Raw genomic sequence first — 9,496 nt, forward strand, 5'->3', positions numbered from 1 at the left:
TCCAAATCAACCTCTAGTGGGTTTATATTAGGTTTATCCACCTTATCCTAAAAGGAAGTAAAGAAGTGTTGTACAGTGACTAGCTAGAATGAAAATAGATAAATAAAAGCAACCAGTGTACAGTTGCAACACTGGCCTTCCAATAGATAAGCAGGATAAGGAAAAACTCTGTCCAAAGTGTACAGTTGCCACACTGACAGTATTGATTAAAAAGATACACAACGTGAGCTAAGGGCAATTTAGATACATAGAGTGATTAAACAGTGTCTTAAAGGAAGAAAGAAGCTAAAAACTAAGAGGCAAAGGCCAAATGTATACATAGTTAGAATGAAATTAGATAATTAAAAGGATAAATAATTAAGAGTATGCAGTGTACCGTTACAACACTGGCATTCCAATATACTAAAGGGAAAAACATCTGCAAAAAGTGTACAGTTGCAACACTGACAGTATTGATTAATAGGATACATAACGTGAGCTAAGAGCGATTTAGATACATAAGGTATTTTTTCACATTGTATTAAAAAAGATTGGATTCTGATGTGAGCGGCGTGGTATTTATTAGACGATCAACTCTATGGTTTTCTGTGGTTTGGTATATAGGGGTTTTTATTTTCCGTTCTACTTACCTGTGATAATTTCATTTCTGATTTGAGACTAATTTGATCACTTTTCAGAGCGGTATTCGATTCTGATGTGTGCGGCGTGGCGTTTATTGCAAATTCCAAAAACGCGGAGGTGAAAGAGCTAATTTTAGAAACTTTTATATACGACACAGGTGTATCAAACGGTCTTGTGACGAGAAGCCGTGAGGGAAGATCACCAGGTTGGGCAGGCCTCCCTCGATGCCGGGATTTGGCATTTGTCCGGCCACCCCCCCGACACTCCAGGTGGAGGGACGGAAAGGTGTGGGATGCTATGAACTAACGCGGTTTGAGGATTAAGACAGGTCTAGTGTCAGAATGTGGTTTATAGGATGAGGGACTAAGAAATTTTGTTTCTGAAAACTGGCTATTTTTCCATCCAAAATTGTTTTGGGGTGTGATTAAGAAGTTAAGTTTAGGATAACAAAATGGTGAGGTTCTAGATTAATTAGGCCTAGTATTGAAATTTCAGTTTTATTATTAGATTTAGGTGTATATTTAAAGCAAGAGACTAAGAAGGTTATTATTTACTCAGTTGTTCAAATCAGATGAGAAACACAAGTGCTACAGAGAAGAACTCTTCGCGGCACCCGAGGCGTCCACGGCTTTATGTGTTCTCATACCAGACTCTGAGCAAAGATTGGGGGTGTAAATTTAAGATATCAGGTTAAGGTTAGCGAGGTGTTGAGTTTTAGGAGTCAGGCCGTGTAGGGCTTAAGCTCAGAATTAAGTTTAGATATAGGGTTAAATTTTAGGTGTATGGTTAAAACGAAAGACTAAGAAAGTTATTATTTACTCAGTTGTTCAAGTCAGAAGAGAAACACAAGTGCTACAGAGAAGAACTCTTCGCGGCACCCAAGGCGTCCACGGCTTTATGTGTTCTCATACCAGACTCTGAGCAAAGATTGGGGGTGTAAATTTAAGATATCAGGTTAAGGTTAGCGAGGTGTTGAGTTTTAGGAGTCAGGCCGTGTAGGGCTTAAGTTCAGAATTAAGTTTAGATATAGGGTTAAATTTTAGGTGTATGGTTAAAACGAAAGACTAAGAAAGTTATTATTTACTCAGTTGTTCAAGTCAGAAGAGAAACACAAGTGCTACAGAGAAGAACTCTTCGCGGCACCCAAGGCGTCCACGGCTTTATGTGTTCTCAGACCAGACTCTGAGCGAGGATTGGGGGCGGAGTAGGATTAGTTATTTTTGTATGTAAAAATTATTTTGGGGTGTGATGAAAAGGTTAAGTTAAGGATAAGGGCATGTAATGGCATTACATTTTAGATTTAGAAGCGATGGTTGAGGGTGTTACAAAAAGGGGTCGACTCATGATTAGGGGGGGATATTACGTGGGGAAGAGTCACCACAGTGAGCTGTTATCACCACTGTGCCAAGATCGGCATCTAAGAATTTTAGACCTCCAACAATTCATTGCCCCAGGCGGGGAATGGAGCCTCAGGAGGTTTGATGAAAGGAATTTTTATTTTTTCAACCTTGTGTCTTTGTAACAGGCTTGGTCCGATAGGCTCTGGCGGGTTAGGTGTTAGACAATGTACAACGATCCTCCCCAAACTTAGATTTACTCCAAGCGAGGTTGAAAGGAGGAGTCGAGGGAAATGCACGGGCCGGCGCTTGTTAAGCATTGTCACAAGACTTGTGGTTATTTCTGGTGTGGAAAGATTTTATGGGCTTAGAATTCCTCTTAATCCTATCTACATATCAATTTTTAAGGTGGCGACTTAACGGATCAAAATGGTGAGTTTCTAGAATAATTGGTCATAGTGTTGAGTTTTAGGAGGTCAGACCGTTTTCAGGTTAAATTTAGAGTTAAATTTAGATGTAGGATTACCAGAAGAGACCATATAGTGTTGAGTTTTAAGAGTCAGGCCCTACTGGGTTAATTTTAGGATTGAATTTTTAGGTGTAGGGTCAAGGTGAGAAACCCTATTGATGTGGGTTGGTTAAGTTAAGGGTTAAGATTAAGCTTAATGTTGCAGTGACAGGTTAAGGTTAGTAGTTGGGTTAGATTCAGGGATACAATACATATGTGTTTTTGGTTAAGATTAGGTATAATGTTGCAGTGACAGGTTAAGGTTAGTAGTTGGGTAAGATTCAGGGATACAATACATATGTGTTTTTGGTTAAGATTTAGGCATAATGTTGCAGTGACAGGTTAAGGTTTCCCTGTCAATCGTTGGGGGTAGAGTGGTTAAAGCCTCGGGACTTGGAGCCTGAAAGATTTGGATCCTCAAATTGGGTTTGGTTCTGGGGATCAGGTTAGGATTGGAACTTGGGACCATGACTGTTGCAGTGTTGTTTGTGGCCCAGCTTGGGTTACACTCTGTGGGGTCGGACGTTGGGTCAGCCATTACGTTTGCTGTTGGGTTTGGGTTGTGGGACAACAGGGACTCTATGTACTTTGTAATCTTTTCCGTGGTGTTAACTATTGTGGTTTCTTTTATGTTTTTCAAGTTGCGTCTATTCCATTTTATGGCCACTTTCCAAGCTTCATTCCAGTCATCTAACGGCAAGTCCGCAATCTCTTTTTCTGCTTTCTTCAAATTCTCTAGATAATGGTCCTCCATGATTTGTAAGCTATTGTGGAGCCAGTTCCTGGCATTTCCATACAGCATAAGCTCTGTTATTTCGTTGGGGTTGGCCGGTTTTATCGTTGTGTGTAAAACACCCATGAAATGACGGAGAGAGGGTGGTTCTGGTATCGTACCATCCGAAACGGTGACATTGGACAGGTGGTGATGCATTTTGAGATATATGTGCATCGCTCTGACGAGCTTTTTGAACTGTTGGTTCTCCCCAGACATTTTGAGATTCTGCGGGGGCACAGAGGAGGAGAAGGAACTGAAATTAATAACGTATTGTACAGAACCAGAGAGTTGGGCGGTTTTTTGAGAAGCCGTGTGGGAGGGCCACCAGATTGGGCAGGCCTCCCTTGATGCCGGGATTGGCATTCATACGGCCACCTCCCCAACCCTCCAGAACCCCCACAGGGGATGGAGGGCCGGAGAGGTGTGGAAAGATACAAATTAACCTGGTCACAGATCCGGTGTGGAACATGATACAACGGTCCTCACTCACGACTGGATTTACTCCAAGCGAGGTTAATGGAGGGAACGAGGGAAATGCACGGGCCAGCGCTTGTTAAGTATTGTTATAGAATCCGCGGTTATTTCTGGTGTGGAAAGCTTTTATGGGTTTGGAATTCCTCTTAATCCTATCTCTATAACCGCTGTTTAAGGTGGCGTCTTACCCGATCAAGCGGGTGAGGTTCTAGATTAATTAGGTCTAGTGTTGAAATTTAAGTTTTATTATTGGATTTAGGTGTATGGTTAAAACAAGAGTCTAAGAAAGTTATTATTTACTCAGTTGTTCCAGTCAGAAGAGAAACACAAATGCTACAGAGAAGAACTCTTCGCGGCACCCAAGGCGTCCACGGCTTTATGTGTTCTCAGACCAGACTTTGAGTAAGGATTGGGGGCGTAAATTTAAGATATCTAATTAAGGTTAGCGAGGTGTTGAGTTTTAGGAGTCAGGCCGTGTAGGGGTTAAGCTCAGAATTAAGTTTTAGATATAGGGTTAAATTTTTTAGGTGTATGGTTAAAACGAAAGACTAAGAAAGTTATTATTTACTCAGTCGTTCAAGTCAGAAGAGAAACACAAGTGCTACAGAGGGAACCTCTTCGCGGCACCCAAGGCGTCCACGGCTTTATGTGTTCTCAGACCAGACTTTGAGTAAGGATTGGGGGCATAAATTTAAGATATCTAATTAAGGTTAGCGAGGTGTTGAGTTTTAGGAGTCAGGCCGTGTAGGGGTTAAGCTCAGAATTAAGTTTTAGATATAGGGTTAAATTTTTTAGGTGTATGGTTAAAACGAAAGACTAAGAAAGTTATTATTTACTCAGTCGTTCAAGTCAGAAGAGAAACACAAGTGCTACAGAGAAGAACTCTTCGCGGCACCCGAGGCGTCCACGGCTTTATGTGTTCTCAGACCAGACTCTGAGCAAAGATTGGGGGCGTAAATTTAAGATATCCAGTTAAGGTTAGCGAGGTGTTGAGTTTTAGGAGTCAGGCCGTGTAGGGCTTAAGCTCAGAATTAAGTTTAGATATAGGGTTAAATTTTAGGTGTATGGTTAAAACGAAAGACTAAGAAAGTTATTATTTACTCAGTCGTTCAAGTCAGAAGAGAAACACAAGTGCTACAGAGAAGAACTCTTCGCGGCACCCGAGGCGTCCACGGCTTTATGTGTTCTCAGACCAGACTCTGAGCAAAGATTGGGGGCGTAAATTTAAGATATCCAATTAAGGTTAGCGAGGTGTTGAGTTTTAGGAGTCAGGCCGTGTAGGGCTTAAGTTCAGAATTAAGTTTAGATATAGGGTTAAATTTTAGGTGTATGGTTAAAACGAAAGACTAAGAAAGTTATTATCGACTCAGTTGTTCAAGTCAGATGAGAAACACAAGTGCTACAGAGGGAACCTCTTCGCGGCACCCAAGGCGTCCACGGCTTTATGTGTTCTCAGACCAGACTCTGAGCGAGGATTGGGGGCGGAGTAGGATTAGTTATTTTTGTATGTAAAAATTATTTTGGGGTGTGATGAAAAGGTTAAGTTAAGGATAAGGGCATGTAATGGCATTACATTTTAGATTTAGAAGCGATGGTTGAGGGTGTTACGAAAAGGGGTCGACTCATGATTAGGGGGGGATATTACGTGGGGAAGAGTCACCACAGTGAGCTGTTATCACCACTATGCCAAGATCGGCATCTAAGAATTTTAGACCTCCAACAATTCATTGCCCCAGGCGGGGAATGGAGCCTCAGGAGGTTTGATGAAAGGAATTTTTATTTTTTCAACCTTGTGTCTTTGTAACAGGCTTGGTCCGATAGGCTCTGGCGGGTTAGGTGTTAGACAATGTACAACGATCCTCCCCAAACTTAGATTTACTCCAAGCGAGGTTGAAAGGAGGAGTCGAGGGAAATGCACGGGCCGGCGCTTGTTAAGCATTGTCACAAGACTTGTGGTTATTTCTGGTGTGGAAAGATTTTATGGGCTTAGAATTCCTCTTAATCCTATCTACATATCAATTTTTAAGGTGGCGACTTAACGGATCAAAATGGTGAGTTTCTAGAATAATTGGTCATAGTGTTGAGTTTTAGGAGGTCAGACCGTTTTCAGGTTAAATTTAGAGTTAAATTTAGATGTAGGATTACCAGAAGAGACCATATAGTGTTGAGTTTTAAGAGTCAGGCCCTACTGGGTTAATTTTAGGATTGAATTTTTAGGTGTAGGGTCAAGGTGAGAAACCCTATTGATGTGGGTTGGTTAAGTTAAGGGTTAAGATTAAGCTTAATGTTGCAGTGACAGGTTAAGGTTAGTAGTTGGGTTAGATTCAGGGATACAATACATATGTGTTTTTGGTTAAGATTAGGTATAATGTTGCAGTGACAGGTTAAGGTTAGTAGTTGGGTAAGATTCAGGGATACAATACATATGTGTTTTTGGTTAAGATTTAGGCATAATGTTGCAGTGACAGGTTAAGGTTTCCCTGTCAATCGTTGGGGGTAGAGTGGTTAAAGCCTCGGGACTTGGAGCCTGAAAGATTTGGATCCTCAAATTGGGTTTGGTTCTGGGGATCAGGTTAGGATTGGAACTTGGGACCATGACTGTTGCAGTGTTGTTTGTGGCCCAGCTTGGGTTACACTCTGTGGGGTCGGACGTTGGGTCAGCCATTACGTTTGCTGTTGGGTTTGGGTTGTGGGACAACAGGGACTCTATGTACTTTGTAATCTTTTCCGTGGTGTTAACTATTGTGGTTTCTTTTATGTTTTTCAAGTTGCGTCTATTCCATTTTATGGCCACTTTCCAAGCTTCATTCCAGTCATCTAACGGCAAGTCCGCAATCTCTTTTTCTGCTTTCTTCAAATTCTCTAGATAATGGTCCTCCATGATTTGTAAGCTATTGTGGAGCCAGTTCCTGGCATTTCCATACAGCATAAGCTCTGTTATTTCGTTGGGGTTGGCCGGTTTTATCGTTGTGTGTAAAACACCCATGAAATGACGGAGAGAGGGTGGTTCTGGTATCGTACCATCCGAAACGGTGACATTGGACAGGTGGTGATGCATTTTGAGATATATGTGCATCGCTCTGACGAGCTTTTTGAACTGTTGGTTCTCCCCAGACATTTTGAGATTCTGCGGGGGCACAGAGGAGGAGAAGGAACTAAAATTAATAACGTATTGTACAGAACCAGAGAGTTGGGCGGTTTTTTGAGAAGCCGTGTGGGAGGGCCACCAGATTGGGCAGGCCTCCCTTGATGCCGGGATTGGCATTCATACGGCCACCTCCCCAACCCTCCAGAACCCCCACAGGGGATGGAGGGCCGGAGAGGTGTGGAAAGATACAAATTAACCTGGTCACAGATCCGGTGTGGAACATGATACAACGGTCCTCACTCACGACTGGATTTACTCCAAGCGAGGTTAATGGAGGGAACGAGGGAAATGCACGGGCCAGCGCTTGTTAAGTATTGTTATAGAATCCGCGGTTATTTCTGGTGTGGAAAGCTTTTATGGGTTTGGAATTCCTCTTAATCCTATCTCTATAACCGCTGTTTAAGGTGGCGTCTTACCCGATCAAGCGGGTGAGGTTCTAGATTAATTAGGTCTAGTGTTGAAATTTAAGTTTTATTATTGGATTTAGGTGTATGGTTAAAACAAGAGTCTAAGAAAGTTATTATTTACTCAGTTGTTCCAGTCAGAAGAGAAACACAAATGCTACAGAGAAGAACTCTTCGCGGCACCCAAGGCGTCCACGGCTTTATGTGTTCTCAGACCAGACTTTGAGTAAGGATTGGGGGCGTAAATTTAAGATATCTAATTAAGGTTAGCGAGGTGTTGAGTTTTAGGAGTCAGGCCGTGTAGGGGTTAAGCTCAGAATTAAGTTTTAGATATAGGGTTAAATTTTTTAGGTGTATGGTTAAAACGAAAGACTAAGAAAGTTATTATTTACTCAGTCGTTCAAGTCAGAAGAGAAACACAAGTGCTACAGAGGGAACCTCTTCGCGGCACCCAAGGCGTCCACGGCTTTATGTGTTCTCAGACCAGACTTTGAGTAAGGATTGGGGGCGTAAATTTAAGATATCTAATTAAGGTTAGCGAGGTGTTGAGTTTTAGGAGTCAGGCCGTGTAGGGGTTAAGCTCAGAATTAAGTTTTAGATATAGGGTTAAATTTTTTAGGTGTATGGTTAAAACGAAAGACTAAGAAAGTTATTATTTACTCAGTCGTTCAAGTCAGAAGAGAAACACAAGTGCTACAGAGGGAACCTCTTCGCGGCACCCAAGGCGTCCACGGCTTTATGTGTTCTCAGACCAGACTTTGAGTAAGGATTGGGGGCGTAAATTTAAGATATCTAATTAAGGTTAGCGAGGTGTTGAGTTTTAGGAGTCAGGCCGTGTAGGGGTTAAGCTCAGAATTAAGTTTTAGATATAGGGTTAAATTTTTTAGGTGTATGGTTAAAACGAAAGACTAAGAAAGTTATTATTTACTCAGTCGTTCAAGTCAGAAGAGAAACACAAGTGCTACAGAGAAGAACTCTTCGCGGCACCCGAGGCGTCCACGGCTTTATGTGTTCTCAGACCAGACTCTGAGCAAAGATTGGGGGCGTAAATTTAAGATATCCAGTTAAGGTTAGCGAGGTGTTGAGTTTTAGGAGTCAGGCCGTGTAGGGCTTAAGCTCAGAATTAAGTTTAGATATAGGGTTACATTTTAGGTGTATGGTTAAAACGAAAGACTAAGAAAGTTATTATTTACTCAGTTGTTCAAGTCAGAAGAGAAACACAAGTGCTACAGAGAAGAACTCTTCGCGGCACCCAAGGCGTCCACGGCTTTATGTGTTCTCAGACCAGACTCTGAGCGAGGATTGGGGGCGGAGTAGGATTAGTTATTTTTGTATGTAAAAATTATTTTGGGGTGTGATGAAAAGGTTAAGTTAAGGATAAGGGCATGTAATGGCATTACATTTTAGATTTAGAAGCGATGGTTGAGGGTGTTACGAAAAGGGGTCGACTCATGATTAGGGGGGGATATTACGTGGGGAAGAGTCACCACAGTGAGCTGTTATCACCACTGTGCCAAGATCGGCATCTAAGAATTTTAGACCTCCAACAATTCATTGCCCCAGGCGGGGAATGGAGCCTCAGGAGGTTTGATGAAAGGAATTTTTATTTTTTCAACCTTGTGTCTTTGTAACAGGCTTGGTCCGATAGGCTCTGGCGGGTTAGGTGTTAGACAATGTACAACGATCCTCCCCAAACTTAGATTTACTCCAAGCGAGGTTGAAAGGAGGAGTCGAGGGAAATGCACGGGCCGGCGCTTGTTAAGCATTGTCACAAGACTTGTGGTTATTTCTGGTGTGGAAAGCTTTTATGGGCTTAGAATTCCTCTTAATCCTATCTACATATCAATTTTTAAGGTGGCGACTTAACGGATCAAAATGGTGAGTTTCTAGAATAATTGGTCATAGTGTTGAGTTTTAGGAGGTCATACCGTTTTCAGGTTAAATTTAGAGTTAATTTTAGATGTAGGATTACCAGAAGAGACCATATAGTGTTGAGTTTTAAGAGTCAGGCCCTACTGGGTTAATTTTAGGATTGAATTTTTAGGTGTAGGGTCAAGGTGAGAAACCCTATTGATGTGGGTTGGTTAAGTTAAGGGTTAAGATTAGGCTTAATGTTGCAGTGACAGGTTAAGGTTAGTAGTTGGGTTAGATTCAGGGATACAATACATATGTGTTTTTGGTTAAGATTAGGTATAATGTTGCAGTGACAGGTTAAGGTTAGTAGTTGGG

Source organism: Alosa pseudoharengus, unplaced genomic scaffold (assembly GCF_046254945.1).
Source record: "Alosa pseudoharengus isolate Yale_2024_CS ecotype anadromous, Long Island Sound unplaced genomic scaffold, YU_APseudo_1.1 YU_APseudo_1.1_scf_29, whole genome shotgun sequence".
Lineage (NCBI taxonomy): Eukaryota > Metazoa > Chordata > Actinopteri > Clupeiformes > Clupeidae > Alosa > Alosa pseudoharengus.